The 16,842-nt window shown below is 40.0% G+C and overlaps 1 protein-coding gene across 2 annotated transcripts in view; it reads left to right on the forward strand.

Annotated features, from left to right (window-relative positions):
• Nucleotides 1-3,740: 3,740 nt before the first annotated feature.
• LOC142391852 (semaphorin-5B-like) overlaps nt 3,741-16,842 on the forward strand; it is a 36,106-nt gene continuing 23,004 nt past the window's right edge. Inside the window, exon 1 of one of the 2 annotated variants that reach the window (XM_075478017.1) lies at nt 3,741-3,818. The gene's annotated coding sequence lies outside the window, so the exon portion shown is untranslated. Of the gene's footprint in view, nt 3,819-10,804; nt 10,882-16,842 lie in introns of those variants that run through there. The other variant, XM_075478018.1, reaches the window with a different exon arrangement.

A 16,842-nucleotide genomic window follows, 5' to 3' on the forward strand; every position in this document is an offset into this window, starting at 1 on the left:
ACAGTGAATTACTAAAGCGCGGGAGTTTATTACATCATTGCTAAGAGAAACAACAATGTGATGCTGTTATTGTGAAAAAGAGACACGGAATTTTATTTATTTATTTTATTTTTTGTTTTTATATTTATGTAGACATGTATATATGTGTGTGTGTGTTTATATTTAATAAAGATGTCTATCTATCTAGTATAATGGTACCAGGATATAATTGGTAAATATAAATGGAAGAATAGATGACTAAATGCATAAATAAACAAGTCTATAAGCAGGGGCGATTTTAGGATCTGGTCTTTAGGGGTGCCCAGCCCCCCCTGCGCTCACAGAGGCACATTATTTCTCACGAAATGAGGCGAACTAGTACGTTTATAAATTTTGGAGTTGTATTAGTTTTGCTTTGAGTAGTGTTTTCCCCTACAACATTCAATTTTGACCTCTTCATTTCAAAAGACTGTGGCTTGACAGGGATAACAGAGAGCCTGAGAAAAATATTGAAGATAACTCAACATTTATTTTGGGAGTAAAGAGTTAAAACAAAAACAAATGCTAGAAAATAAATGAAATGGTCACTAAAATAATGCATCCTTGAGCAAAAAAAAATGTGTTTTTGCATAATATAATATTTTAAAAATGTGCTGAGCCAGGGGGTGCCGAGCTATCTCACGGTGGTGCCTTGGCACCACTAAAAATACCCTAGCCTCGCCCCTGTCTATAAGCATTTTAAAATGCAAGTAAATAGAAAAAGGATTTACAAAATTATTTGCAAATTATTAAGACCCAGATTTCTCCATCTATGGACAGAATAGCATAGAAAAATTCAGATCCCAGAAGAATCTCTGTTTGCATGAGACAATAAGAAAACCAGCAGTGAATGGCTGTGATCTACAGGCTCGAAGGGATTAATAACTGACACGATTCTGTTGTGGATATCACTTTATGGGCTCAGAAACACTTCTAAAAACCATTCTAACCCAGTTTTTTGGTACACAAATACACTTTAGAAATCTATTGTGCAAAAAAAGAGAGCAAAAAAATTACAAGATGCACTATCCTCTGGCCTCAAACTCATTTAAGATGGACTGAGATGGGGCGGTCTGTGGTGTAGTGGGTACCGCGGACGCTCCATGTGCAGAGGCTATAATCCTCGTGCAGCTGGCCCTGGTTCGAATCCCGCATCGGACGGCCCTTTTCTGCGTGTTATTTCCCTCTCTCTGCCCCTTGCTTTCTGTCTCTCTTCACTGTCCTATAATAAAGGCATAAATTTTTCACAATTTGCTAGTAAAAGACATATATATACATATATACTGCTCCAAAAAATAAAGGGAACACCTAAACAACACAATGTAACTCCAAGTCAATCACACTATTGTGAAATCAACCTGTCCAGTTAGGAAGCAACACTGATTGTAAATACATTTCACCTGCTGTTGTGCAAACGGAACAGACAACAGGTGGAAACGAGAGGATATTAGCAAGACCACCCCTATAAAGGAGTGGTTCTGCAGATGGTGACCACAGACCATTTCTCTTTTCTTATTCTTTCTGGCTGATATTTTGGTTACTTTTGCATTTTGTCAGTGCTCTCACCCATAAAGGTAGCATGAGGTGGTGTCTCCAACCCACAGAAGTTGCTCAGGTAGTTCAGCTCATCCAGGATGGCACATCAATGTGAGCTGTGGCAAGAATTGCTTGCTGTATCTCTCAGCACAGTGTCTGCAGCATGGAGGAGATACCAGGAGACGTGGAGGGGGCCGTAGGAGGGCAACAACCCAGCAGCAGGACCACTACCTCCTCCTTTGTGCAAGGAGGAACAGGAGGAGCCCTGCCAGAACTCTGCAAAATGACCTCCAGCAGGCCACCAATATAAATAAATGATAAAATCCATCCTGTTGTTGGCAGAGTTCCGGTGTAAAACATGTTTCTGCTCAAACTGTCAGAAACAGACTCTATGAGGCCCTGACGTCTACAAGTGGGGCTTGTGCTCACAGCCCAACACAGTGCAGGGTGATTGGCATTTGCCAGAGAACGCCAAGATTGGCAGCTTTGCCATTGGCGCCCTGTGCTCTTCACGGATGAGAGCAGGTTCACACTGTGCGCACGTGAGTCTGGAGACGCCGTGGAGAAGGTTCTTCTGCATAACCGGTTTGGTGGTGGGTCAGTAAGGGTGTGGGGAGGCATTTCTTTGGAGGGGTGTGCTAGCCAGAGGTGCCCTGACTGCCATTAGGTGCCGGGATGAGATCCTCAGGCCCATTGTGAGAGTATATGCTGGTGCAGTGGGCCCTGGGTTCCTTCTGATGAATGACAATGCTGGGCCTCATGTGGCTGAAGTGTCAGCAGTTCCTGCATGATGAAGGCATTGCTGCTATGGACGGGCCGGCCCGTTCCCCAGACCTGAATCCAATCGATCACATCTGGGACATCGTGTCTCCTTCCATCCACCACAGACTGATGTTGACTGATACTTTAATCCAGGTCTGGGAGGAGATCCCTCAGGAGAACATCCGCCCCCTCATCAGGAGCTTGCCCAGGCGTTGTAGGGAGGTCATACAGGAACGAGGAGGCCACACACTCTACTGAGCCTCATTTTGACTTGTCTTGAGGAATTTCCAATGAAGTTGGATCGGCCTGTAATGTGTTTTTATTTTTATTTTTATTTTTTTTCCCCCACTTTTATTTTGAGTATGATTCCAAATTCAAACCTCCATGGGATAATTTTGATTTATGCTGATCATTATTTTGTTCTCAACACAGTCCACTATGTAATAACTATTTTCAACTGGAATGTTTTATTAATTGAGATCTAGGAAGTGTTATTTTAGTGTTGGCTTTATTTTTTTTTGAGCAGTGTCTATGAAACCCACTTTTATAGACGTAGTATTGTTATTCTGACGTAGATAAGGTTATGATTTTTGTAAAATGTACTGTACATCCCAACAGAAAGATATGTTTCAGCTTTAAAGACAAACTATTCTCATCAACTTTAATAATAAACATATTGTAATTTATAAGATTGTCACATCTGCTCAAAGATCAAAATAGAAATGGTTACAAATACAGAGTGCACCCCCCTGTGATTAGAAATATCAAAGGCCTCTGGTAGAAATGACATCATGTGGATCAACCACAGGAGTCGGCTTCATCTTTTTTATGCATTATATTTGGTACTATCATCATTTATTTGGAAATTACTTCAGATTGAGTTTTGAAAATATGTATTTTGACTTTTATTGTGGTCTTTTATGACATTTTGTAGAGTTTTCTTTTTTTTTTGACTGAAGCCATGATGCAGTCTACTTTGAATCTTTTAAAACCAACCCCCTTTACACATCTGCAGTGATTCAGGTTTGTGTAGCTCATACATTGCAGAAGTGGAGAGTATTCTCCCACTAGATGGCAGCAAAAACCTTAGTCACGCATCACCTTTATTCATTTTTCCTAAACTTTGCTCTGCCGCTGAAATAACACGAGCACATGAGAACCATCAAAAAGTGCAGGGGACCAAAAATAAACAAACGTCCGCCTTTGTCCATCTTAGTTTCTTTTTCCGACAGTAACACTACAAAAATCCTTTTTAGTGGTTTTCTGATGCCGTGAGAAAGTTATGTTTTTTTTTTTTTTTCAAAGGCTAAACTTAAACTAAATGGTAAATATCAGCATGGCCATCACTACTGGCACCTCTGGAGGCTGCTGTTACAAAGTGTGGTGCATGTGTGTTAACAGCACCCCTGCAGGCTGCAGAGTCCACAGCTGTGGGGACAGCAGACTGCTGTGAGTCCGCTGCTTCAATCAGTGGGAATCCTGCGATGACTCCAATGTGACAGGTAAGCCTAACTTTCATTCTAAATAGTCATGTATCAGATTAGATTACATTACTTTATGTAATGGCCGAGATCGTAAAAATCATCCGCCAATCAGACGCGCGTTTTGTTTTGTTTCTGCCGCGGCTTTGAGGGACTTGGCATCAAACTCGATTAACTCAATTCAGCCATTAGAGCTGCATTGTTGGTAGCTTTTTTTTTTTGTAAGGAGTATTTTTGGCTCGAACATTTACAAAAACTTGCAGTTAATGTCCTCACTTCAGTTCGGTGCTAGACTAAGAAACAGGTTTTGTAAGGAAACATTTTTTTTTTTTTTTTTAAATAATCCAGGTGTAATGTAATAATTCATCATAATTCTTTGAATTGACACATTGTCTATGTTTCTGAAATTGTTTTCAAACTGGCAGACATGTTAGCTGTTCAGAAACCATACTTAACTTTAAGACAATTACGCCAAGAAAGTAAAATAGTACTTTAATGCTCGTTTAAACACGTCCTCAGATCACTAATAATTCAATATAAAGCATCCAACACCCAAAAAGCTAACATTTAAAACGTTTTTAAAACTTTGGGTTGGCTGATCTTTAAGTAAGGGTGACAGTGAGGTGGCTGCCACTGTTTTAGAGTAATGTTTTTCTCCATCCTAAAGACAAAATATATGCAGGACTGTCTTAACTGCCATGCAAGAGAGTGAATGACTGCAGGTATATAGTTTGTATTAAGCCTTTGCTTGTGGTTCAGTGTGCCCCCTGCGTCTCATCCTGTGTGATCCAGATTAGCCCGCCAAATAAATTTGGGGAAAAGCATCAACCAAAACACTGAGGACACCTGACAAGTCGACGCTTCTCAAAAGATAAACGTGCTAACAAGGTTTTTTGCATTTATAAATTGGAATTTTAGACCACATCTCCTATGTGCTCTCAGGTCTTTGGCACACTTCATTGGGATCAGCGTGTTCTTAAATTCTTGGAAATAGACCCCTTTAAAGTGACTTTTTCTAGCTCATTGAGTGACAAATCTCAAATATAGTGCAGGCACCAAAAGAAACCTTCAAAAGCCGTGCAGGTTGTCCCAGCTTTAAAAACAAAACAAAAAAAACACCACATTTTTCCTTTCACATACGCAAAATGATCTGTTTTTTAAGCGTGTTTCATAATTCATTTTATTTATGACCAGACTCCAGATTTGAGTGGGACCCTGAGCGACCAGAGCTCCACTCCAGAGGGGTCTCAGAGGGAGCTCCTGCAGAAGCAGTAAAATCCTACATCCACTCATTAAACATAACCAACATTTACTTCCAACACAATCCCTGCTGAGTGTATTCAAATAGTTTGTTGTCTGATCTGGATGTAATATTGCTACAGCTACTTCGGAGCGTTGAACAGGGCTTTTTGTTGGCTGGTTGTGTGGCACACAGCATCACGCTTTAAAAGAAGAAAAAGTGGGCTGCTGTGTGTTCATGTGAAATGAGTGAGTAGTGAAATGTCTCTTGCAGAAAGTGCATTCATTCGGGCATTATTTACTCGCCTATCTCTGCTACTGTTTTAAGTTATTTCATAGACTGCCCCAAAGCTCAGCTTATTATTGAACCCTGAGCGTGTCATTTACAGCCAGATGAAACAGATTTGTCAAATAAAATTTCATAATGCAGTACTATGCAAATGTCTTGAGCTATCCCCCACTTCTTTATACTCTACTTTCAAGCAGCCAGACTTTCTTTTAATCTTTTGAAGCGGCCTTGAGCAATAGTTCTCCAGGCTTTCTGAAGGTCTTTAAAAGTTTTTCTTTGGACATTTGCTCCTTTTTTTTTTTTCTTTTTTTTTCTACTTGCACCTGACCACTTTCAGAGGGAAGCGTTCAGTTAATCCACTTAACACTGACCTATTCATCACTCGGGCATAAAAAAAAAGGCACTTAACTCAGCCGGTGTTGTCTACACATAACGGATAACTTAGCAAAAAGCTATGTTTTTCCAATATATGAAGAAACGAGTGGCGTCTACTATTAATCAAAATGTGGAATAGGGATTAATCAGTTCTGGGTGAACTATTGGTATATGGTATGTTCCCTGCTAACACACAATAAGTTGGCATTCACAAATTCAGATTACTGCATATGGAAAAATAAAACACTGGCATCGCTCTTCTTTATCTCTCGCTGTTGGAGACGGGATGAACAGCACAACGCAGCTTCCGTTACACCCACGTGACAAATCTACCAAATACACGTATGATCAAATATTTCTATCAGCTGAACATTAATGAATCAGTGTTGTTTTTGTGCGACTTAACAAAAAAATGGATCATAGTGAACCCCATACGTGCAGTTATTCTTAACGGTTATGTCATTAATCCTGGCTAAACAGATGGTAACCACTGACCGGATGTGATTAAAGAGATTCAAAATGTCACAATTAAGAGGTTTGGAAATTATATACAGTCACAGACGGGTAGGTTTTGATGATTTGTTGTTTTTGTTGCTGTTTAAGTGTAAAGGGAATTTTGTTTTACACCACCTTTTAATCATCAGTTAAAGTCTGCCTCAGTGCTAAATGGAAACACAACAGCCCCACTGCTGCTAATGTATAAACCTCTAAATGGAAGTGGCCATAACTCATTAAACTGGGTGCCTGTTTCACCTGAAGTCGAGGCTGAAGTGGAAAGGGAGAACAAGAGCTAGTTTAGTGCCGAGGTTGTGATGGACAGGCAGTGTTTGCTTAACCGTTATTTAGACAAGAAAATGTGTTACAGCTTCATTTCTTTCCTGGAAAATTTGTTGAAAATAGGGTTTCAGTGTTGGCACATGAGCATTTGGTATCTCGCACCATGTGCACAGGATTATGATATTATTTACTGGGGGAGCCGCAGAGAGGGAAGCAGCAAATATAAACATTAATAAACAATTTCTCAGCTTGTGCAGGGATTTTAACCGGCAACTTTTCAAAGGCAGGTGACAGTTTTGAGAACCTTTAAGATGTTTCACGAGACGCTAACCGTAAACCTCGGTCAAGAAATAGCCAAAAGTCTACCTGTTGCCTAAAACAACAGTCAGTCCCTCAGTTTTACATTTCTATTTCCACTTCTGTAAATAAGCAAAATATGAAAGTGTAAATAAGACATTTTGGAGGACTTGGAACAATAATTTCCCACTTTGATGGCTTCGTGTTAAGCTGGTTAATCTACATGTGTTTGATATGTTGTTTTAGCGCATTGCTCATAATGTTCCTCATTAGGCAAATACTCTGCAAGTCATGCAGTTTAATTTATGATCCACAATAAGTGTCTTTGGGCTGCTTCTCTAACCTCCATCCTGTGTAAACAACTTGTCTGTGTGGTTTCTGTTGCTCCAGTAGAAAGGTGAACCTCAGTGACTGCTGGGTTTTCAGAGATCAACACAGTCGGTCCTTAAAACAGAGCGAGCTGCATGTTTGAAGTATTAAAAGTCAATATTTCTCCGTGACACAGACCTGCTTCACAGAGGAGCTCTATGTGCAACACAAGGCGTCCATTGAAGGCCGGTACGTGGGGGGGCAGGAGGTGGAGGTGCTGGTTTTGGGTTGTTGGGTAACCACTGCAGGCCTCCTTCCTGGTTATAGATTAATGGGGACCATTGAAAATGGTGGTTTTTAATTAATTAATAAAGACCAGTTGAGCTATGAGGGTGTCACATGAATTGTAGATTTATGACAGCGCCTGTTTCTGTGCCTCTGTCTGTTTATCACCAAGGTTACACAAAAACTACTGAGGAAGAACAAAGAATGTGCTCAAAATGGCTTCCTGACTTTAATTTGGTGTTCTTAGTAGTGAACATGCTGTCTAAAGACACTTTTAGAGAAGAGCCCTAAAACCGTTCTGATATAGTTTCAAATTCTTGAAAGATGATATAGAATTTACTGTCGTATCCACTTGTTTCGGTGAAAGCTTGCAGGCTGCGTTTTTGCCCTCCTGAAGTCCACCATCCTCTTGAAAGCTGACCATCTTTCACCGGCCCTGGTTTGGCCCTCTCTCAGCTCTCCCCTGAGTCTCACTGTGCCTGCAATCTTTCAGCCGCGGCAGTGACAGCAGGGCTGTAAAAACAGAGCCGGAGGAGGTCATCTTGAAGTTTGCAGAGGAACGAGCCATTCGTCCTCTCAGGGGGTTTGGTACTCTGCTGTGGTGAGACTGAGGCTGAGAGAGATGAATATCCCGCTCCGTAAAAGTATGGGGATGAGGCCTGAAAGTGTTATTTGTCTCCTATGCTCTGCTGGGCACACGGGAAGCTAAATGAGCCTGTCGGTTGTCAGTGTGTATGATTTATTGCAGCTATTACTTTCCGAATGATAGGTCACTCTTTCACCTTATCAGATTGGCAGCCACTTCTACAGCCAGGCCTGATTGCTGTCTCAGACGACAGCATGAAGACCTGTCATATTTCCAGCTTGTTAACACAGACGGGTTGATTGTGGACGTCCACACAACGCTGCAACATGGTGTATATGCGTGAAAAATGATGTGCATCCATTTCATCCTTGCTAAACGGGCCTCTTCAGTGTTTAATTCTGATTTCTGCAACACCTGCTCTGTTTAGAACTCAAGGCTTGCTTTCTGTGTGACACTTTGCCTTTTTAAGAGGTGACACATTTCGGGTCGTAGATACAACCGATATCTTTATGGTATTTGTCTCAGCCGTCCCAGCAGCTTGCCACCAGCTGTGTTGCTTAAGCAAACATCACGAATGGGTAGCAAACCAAAGACCTCAGAGGAATGAGGAAAAGAATGTATTTCAGCCGAGAGATTTGCAACAGTACACATAAATCAAATACTAATAGTCTTAAATGTTGTTTTATTATAGTCTATAACAAAATACTGAGACATCCCAAAGTGGCTCTAGATGCAGAGGATTGTACAAATGCTGATCTGTCACCTTCAGAGTTTTCTGTTAGCTGTCAGAAATTACTCTGGAGGCATCTCTGGATTTAAGATAGAATCTTTTTGTTTGCCCGACACTTGGTCTCATCTGGAATCAAAATAATTTAAAAGGAACCTCGATACTTATTTTCATACCCACTGATAAATGTGTTAATGTAAACTGAACTTTTACTATAATGATTTATTTTACTATAATGTTTTTTTTTTAATCCGTTAATTCTTTGTAGATTACCTTTGATTTATTAGTTATTCACCTGGTTTGTAACATGTTGAAAACCTGGAAAATTGTTCATATTTAAGATGTAAGAATAACATGAACCAGACTTGGATTCAGAAAGAAAAGAGGTTTCACGCGGCTTCTACTGACACATTCAACCGAAAGCACAGTGAATCCCATGATAAAGCTATTTCTGTATAAATGCACTGGCGTTACACTCAAATTCATTATTCATCACCAATATTCAGAGCGGCCGCAGTCTTTTGTGTAACGAGTCACCGATGGTGGCTCCCTAAGATGTTAGTGTAGATGCTGGTGCGTCACCAGTTATGTCGGAGCTGAAGGGGATTTCTTCATTTAAAGAAGAGCAAAGAATGTGAAGGTTCAGATGGTTCATCCAATCCTGTAAGTGCCTACGCTTTTCAAAACGCTGTCCATTGTCGGTTTTCCAGCTGTTTCAGCATAACGAACCATCATCAGCTCAAGTTACTTGGACTCAAAGAAAAACTGATTAGATTTTGATGGCGGACAGTCAAAGGACAAAATACTGTATGTTTTTGGCCAGAAGTCAAAAATCCATGTGCTACTTTTGCCAAAAATTCCCACATGCTTTCATACTTTCATGGATGCATGGATAACAGATTCTGTATACCTCTGGGTCTGAAAAGTAAAGCCAACGCAGAAGTAGCTTAAACCTGCACTCCTTCTAGTGGCCGGCAGAAGGGGACTCCTGTTGAAAAGTAGTCGCTTTGTGTAGAAGTTTATCAGGAAGTGACCCCACCTCTTACTCGGTTTGATTACCTCAGCAAACATCTTTCTATTGAGCGTCAGATCAGTCTTGAGAATCGTTTTCTTCAGTAAAGCTGGAGGTCCTTTGTACTAAATTATGACGACATTTAGAGAAAAACAAAGAATACAATGTATAGTTTCTACATCGATTTTAATGTGGCTGCCACAAGTTGTTAATTGGTGTGATGGCGTAAAACCTGCTACATGTTAAAGGGATAATCCGGAGTAAAATGCACTTTAGATCAATTTACGGGATGTTGGGAGTACATACGTTGAGTTGACATCAAAATCATGTCATTCGGATGTGTTTTGAGAATTTCGATTTGACCGTTTTTAGCCAAAAGTCGTTAGCCTGGAAGCGATGAGGGCATATCGTATCGCCGCTACAAAAACGCTATTTTTATACCTCTTCTACTGCTCCAAACAACATAACACTTACGTGGTAGTGAGTAGAGGGTCCCTAAAGCCAAACCGAAGTGTCCCGAGGTCTTCATGTGGTCGGATATAGAGTCCAGAATGAATTTAATCAAGCCAGGACCTTTCTGGAAATGTGTCTGCTGCAGCTGCCGCTACAGACCGTGGTGAAGTTGGTTTGATATTGGATATTCGACAGATATTCACAATAAGGAAATATGGTGTCTTTTTTTTTCCAATACCTCCCAAGCCTTGTGACCTAGTGAGTGTAGTACCAACCACACACACCTTTTTGTACACCAATTGAATGCACACTCTATTTTATATTCATTTCTGTCGAATTTGCGTGTACCAATGCATGCAATTCATTTGCTTAATGTCAGCTACTGATAAACCGCTTCTTTTAAATGCTGGACCTGGTCACCAGTCATGATTTGGAACTAAATCTAAAATTGGGTCCCACACAGGGCAGAACATCCTTCTCTATTGAGGGAGTTAGCAGTTTGCTGTGCACAAACAAAAACTCACTACCCCTCCATCTCCCCCATCTCGCACTCTCACCCCTTTACCTTCCCCCGCCTCCCTGCACTTACTCTGGTCAGCGTGCCACTGTGAGTCCATGTGTAGCACGTTCTCCCTCGGGTGTTTTTCATACCTCTTCCCTACTCTCCCGCCATGTGAAGTGTTGGTATCTGTTCTGGTTTATCTACCAAATCTGCCTGTTGGTGATGGTGTGCAAGTAAGTTCTTTTGTTTAATTTTATTTCAGTATTTACAATGTTTTTGGTATAAATGAGCAGTCTATGGAAGCATGCACGTGTCCCTTGCAGAGGTTGTCTGTGTCAGTGCAGTTACTTCTTTTCTGGTCTTTTCCCTCTTTGTGTCTAACTCTCCTGTTTTTTAGTGCATGTCTGCCAGTTTGTCTGTTCCCGTTCATTAGACTAATTCCTCCTTAAATGATCTATGATATGACTCCTTCACGTCACCCACCTCCCTTTTTACGCTCATCCCTCTTTTATGTGTTGCCTTGGACACGGCAACATGTTTAGGTGTGTGATGGATGTTTCCTTTGTTCTGTTTGAGGCATGGAGTGTTAAATTGGGCATGAGAAGAGTAGTGAGAGAGGTGAGGCAGGGGGCTTCCAACCTTGGATCAGTAGCCTCAGCATGGATTATGATGTTTCTCATTTTGCGATGGACAGTGTTCTCAGGATGCTGAAGCTAATACCTCTGGAGAAGCAACAGCTGGTGCCTAAACATTTGCATGCAAAAATTCCAATTAGTCCCTTATTACTCCCACAAATACAGGCTATTAATACTCCTTGTCGATACAAGGACTTGTGGTCAATTTGTGTGTTTTAAAAAAAAAAAAATAAAATTATATCTATATTTGCAAATAAACACAATATATCGAAACTTGTCATTAATGCCAAAAAAAAAATCTCAATTATCATCAAAAATAGAATTTGGTGGGTGATAAAGAGTAGGTTTCATGAGAACAGTTCAATCATTTCATGGAGCAATCCTAAATTGCATTATTTTCTGTGTCTGCACTTTTAGTCCTGTTGAAGTCTCTGCAGAACAGTAATCCAGTTTAAAGTTCATGTCCACTCATTGATCTATTGTAGAATAACACACATCAAAGGGATTTCCAGTAGCTTGAAAAATGTTGGCCATTTGGATTTAAGCAGAACTGTATCAAGACTGAAGTAACAGTTTGATCTCAGTTGTCACAGATCACCATGTGTCTGAAACAGGAAGCATCAGTCATGCAGTGTCAGGTTGTTTGAAATGGTTTACCCTGACCCGGTGTTCAGAGATGGTCCTGAATGTTCTTGATGCCTGCTTTTTGTCCACTGATGTCTGTTCAGCATGTGAAGAAGTAGTTACTGCAGATTAGAGAGGCGTGGGTCAGAGTACATTTTGGCAACTTCACTTTGTGTTGTAACAGATGTATGAACTGTATGTGCCTTTTTAAATGAAATGCTGTTTGATATGTGACGTCATGCATGAGATGACTTTTTCTTTTTGTTTCCCCAAAGAATACTGTCCAAACAGTTCACTTCAACAGCTACATTGGGCATTATTTCTAAATGAACCATTCTGCACAAGAATAAATTATATTTACTGTCGTTTTAAATTTTGGTTCACTATAACTGTTGGACAGAAACTAGCTTAGAACCTGCACTAATCTGTATTTGCCAGCAGTTTGGGGGTAGACATCAATCTAAATGAGTTAGAAGCCAAAGTAAAATGACAATTCCTTTAACTGTGGAAAAAAACACAACTTGTTGATTCAGTGTCTTGGAGATGATTCATTTATCTGTTTGTTTGTTTTTTCTTGTGCACAAATTTAAAAAAAAAAAAAAAAAAAAGACGAGAATAATTATTAGGCAAAAAAGTCTGCATTCAAGGCATTCTGCCACTTCTAACTTCCCCTCCGGGAGATTATTGTATATTTAAGTTGAGTGGAATGCACGGCACATATGTTGTCTTTAAGTTATTTGAATGGTAAGATTATGCTGTGGTTATAAAATCCAGATTTTATTAGAGCAGAGCGACAGTCGGGAAATGCTATAAGTGACCACATATTGACACGAAGTCTTAACTGGCTGCTTTTCAATCCCAGTTTCCAGCACATTTAGCTGCTGCACAAAAGCAGAAGAAATTATCAATGAATGAGAGCAACTTTATTTGGAATTAGACTGTATTATTATACACTTCGTCTTTACTGTATTTACAAAAAGATGGAACTTTGGAGCATGTGCAGAGGGCTTGATCTATAAATGTGTTTGTCCGGTTTCGAGAATCTTGATTTTATATAATTCTTTTTGAACTAACATGTTTACATGACGGTCTTGGTCAGACTAACATAATAATTTATAATGATTTATTATAAAATATCCAACATTCAGCGTTTAATTCGGGGAGTATAAAACAAAAAAATATACTATACAGATCGGTTAGATCCACATGGATGCGATAATGTGCACTTGAATTGGTGGTGAAATGGTGGTTTCTGACACTTTTCTAGGTTTGAATGAAAATTCAAAGTATCCTGCCTCAAGATGCAGCATCTGATACATTAACTACCAAAGTCCAGCAAATTCATATATTTCTCTTTTTTTTTTTTTTTTTTTTAAGTTTTAAGACAAAGTTTTTAGGATTTAATCTGATGACCCTTATTAATCCTCATTTTATGACCTTTACCTTTAACTTTTAATTCAGACAACCAAATGCACTTTGAGGTATTTTTATCTGTCCTTGGGGACAATGTCCCTTGAAGCCAAAGTCGTAGATGCTTTTGCACATTTAATGCTTATAATCCATGCCCACCATACATTTAAATAGAATTTGTTTTCCTTCTCATTTGGTTCTGGTTTCCATCAACTTCTTTGCAAGGTTTTTGGCACTATCTCACTGAAAATGCTGAAATGTTTAATACAAAAAGATGAACTGTAGGATAGAAATAGTGATCATAGCCATCACTCATGCAGAAATAATGATCAGCACAATTTTAACGATCTCAACAACTGCTTAATGGGTAAGACTAAAATCTTCTTGGTTAGAAATGGGAAATAAATTTGCCTCATGTACTTAAAATTCAACCGTCTTTGATTTTTTTTTTTTTATGTTGCTCGGAATGGACTAACAGACCATTCATTTTCAATTACGTCCACTGACAGACGGTTTTCTTTCAAGCGAGATTGCGGTATTGACAGGGACAGATTGCTGCATTTGGTTAAACATCCTGATTGTGTCATTTATTTCAGAAACCAAAAGAAATTGCGTTCATGAGAAGAGGACTGATGGAGGAGCGCAGGGAGATGGGATGGGATCAGTGCAGCTGTGTCCCTCTTTAAGATTCCTGCTCTCTACCTCCTCTTGCCAGAGCCAAACCGGCATCATTAGGTTTGGCACACTACCCGAGCGGCCATTGTTGGGGCAGCCATGGCACGTTAGTGTGTCTTTTTAACTGTGGCTAAACTCAGTCTATTCACTTGTAAAAGAGAGCAGCCATTGGCAGATAGTTGGCAGGTTGCACAGAGAGGCCATTCACCCCGGTAGGAAGGAGCTGAGAACACTGCCTCGGAAATGGTCCTCTCTGAATATTTTGATGGAGAGACTTTGTGTGTCTTCTTAAAGTCGGTTTGCTTCAACAAATCTCCATGAACTGACTTCACTGGTGATTAATATCGCTACTCTTTTTAGTTGAGGGCTTGCTTGCTGTAAAGTTGGAGCTGCAGGCAGGAAGAGAATTTTAGGAATCTCCTTTGGGTGTTCAGTAAGCCTTTTTTTTTAAGATTGGAGTTTAGAATCCCAGGTTTTCGGGAGTAGAGAGGTGAGTGGGAGTTCACTGTTTCCTTTCATGATATTTGGACTGAGTCCAAGGATTGGTGTAAACAAGAGGGTGATATACAAGGGTCAGATGCTGGACCCCCTCTTTTTATATTTGATGCCTGGGAGGAACAAATTGCAGGGCTTCTGAATGAACAAATGATTACTTGTAATTATTTCTCCTGTCATACATCGCCTCACTGAAGAGGATTTGTCTGGATTTTAATGAAGCACACTTAACGTGTACACCAATGTCTCAGCATGCTCCTTTTGTAGCCTGTGCAGTATACTTGTGGAAGCACTATAATGCATTTCCAAAGCTTTCTGGAAAAAGCAGTGCACCATTTGCAGTCATATCGCAGAATACATATAATTATCTCTGATAGCTGTTTTGTAAGACGTGAGAGAATAACCCACCCTGACAGAAAAAGGCGCCGCGCCTCCTCACTGTCAGTTGTCAAGCTCAGACCACAAAAGAGGTTCATCCACGCCTTACTCTTCCCTTCCTCAAATCTACTCTTTTATAAATAAGCAGCAGGTAGTTATCCAAGTGAGGGAGGGGGGTGGTGATGAAGACGGTGGTTATAACCATATGTACTTCTACATTTCTGGAAAAGTCACAACACTGTGGGAAATGTAAATAAAAGCCGAACATAATGATTTGCAAATAATTAAAACCCCTAAAAGACAATACATTAGTCTTTGAAGCTATGAAATTGTATTGTTTTTTGTTTTTTTTTAGTATATATCCAACATGCAGATATTTTTCACCTAATTTTGACCAATTGTAGATGCTGATTCATTTATGTCTCAGATGTCTGTGCGAGAGTGAACATTACCACTATCTGGTTTCTGAGCAGGGACATGTTCAGTACGATTTGTCCACTCACTCGGTCTGTTTTGCTCAAACACAGAAGTCAGGCTATTTACTGAGGGACCACCATTTGCAGCCCCTGATCTATTCATGTAGATAGGTTCAGATGGTGCTTCCCGTGATTGGGTTTCTTTTGACCGTGATTCAAATGTGTCAGTTATGTTGGACGGAGGCATCTTATCTTCTTGTGTAGTAGGATGTGTCTCTGGAGAAGATAACGTCTTGACTGGCATTTGATGTGGTAGTTGTGCAGAGGACTGTCTCTGAATAGAGAATTTAACTTTTGCCATAAATATTTCTGCTTTTTTCTGCCATGTAGTCAAGGTGTCAAATAATGCCGATCCCAAAGAGCGGGATTTACATGTTTTCCACCCATTGATCATTTTTTGTGACATATTCCAATGTTTTCAAATGTGTTTATACTTTACGTATCAGCATTCAATGTGACCATCAGACAGTAAATTTATACTTTGATTTTTACTGATCAGGGGACATCTTAATTCAGACAACTTAATTTAGCTTGTCCAATGTGCAGAAATTTCACATATATTCATATATAAGAGGTTTTTCTGCTCACCTTTTTTCTCGGGCGCCTGAACAAAGTGACCCCCTCAATCAGCTCCAGCAGTCCTCCAATTCACGGGGTCGCGGCACCAGCTGTTAGACCCGATTCTTTACATTGGAAGCCCAAGAACAAGCTGGAGGAATCTTAAGTTAAACAAAGTATTTATTCGTGGTCACATGTGAAGTTTAGCCGTGCTGAACTCGGAGAGACAGAGCCCTCGCAGGGCCTCCATCAGAGAGAGCCCCGATATCTGGACACATTTCATATTTATGTCCACCTTTATCTCACAGAGGTTGTACCTACATTTGACGACGCATCATTGAATACTTACTCATGCTGTGAGCAGGCCATCCACCGTCTTTGTCATGTTCTTTGGATGTGATAAGCGATGTGTGTGAGTGTTGTTTCAGGCGTGCATCTACTGTACCAGACCTATCTGTCCTAAGAGCCGCTTTATCTGACCCAGTTATTTTATCCCGCTACGTCATCTTAAAGTGTTGGACATACATTTGCGTTGTATGAGCAGAGTGTAACGTACAAACTAGGAACAAAGATTATCTAGAGAACTACAGAATATGAATACATAAAGTCTAAGAATAAAGCCAATTTATAACATTATCAAACCTCTTCTGTAGGGTAACTGACATCTTTTAACTTAAACTCGTATAGTCGAGGCCAAAGTATACTGAGCCACTGGAAAAAATACATTTAAAAACCATGATATGTTTACTTTATATGACGTTTTTAAGCGACACTGTAAACAACTTTAACAAGCCCAACTTAGATTCTCCTCCCCTCATGAAAAATGTGAAATTAGTCACAGCCAGGCCAAATTTGACCTTATCTGCATGTCAAGTCTTTTTCAGCTGATGCCAGTGACGCACTGATATCATCATGCATCCTTTCTCAGCTATAATCTGATCCA

This window comes from Odontesthes bonariensis, chromosome 11 (assembly GCF_027942865.1).
Source record: "Odontesthes bonariensis isolate fOdoBon6 chromosome 11, fOdoBon6.hap1, whole genome shotgun sequence".
NCBI classification, from domain to species: domain Eukaryota; kingdom Metazoa; phylum Chordata; class Actinopteri; order Atheriniformes; family Atherinopsidae; genus Odontesthes; species Odontesthes bonariensis.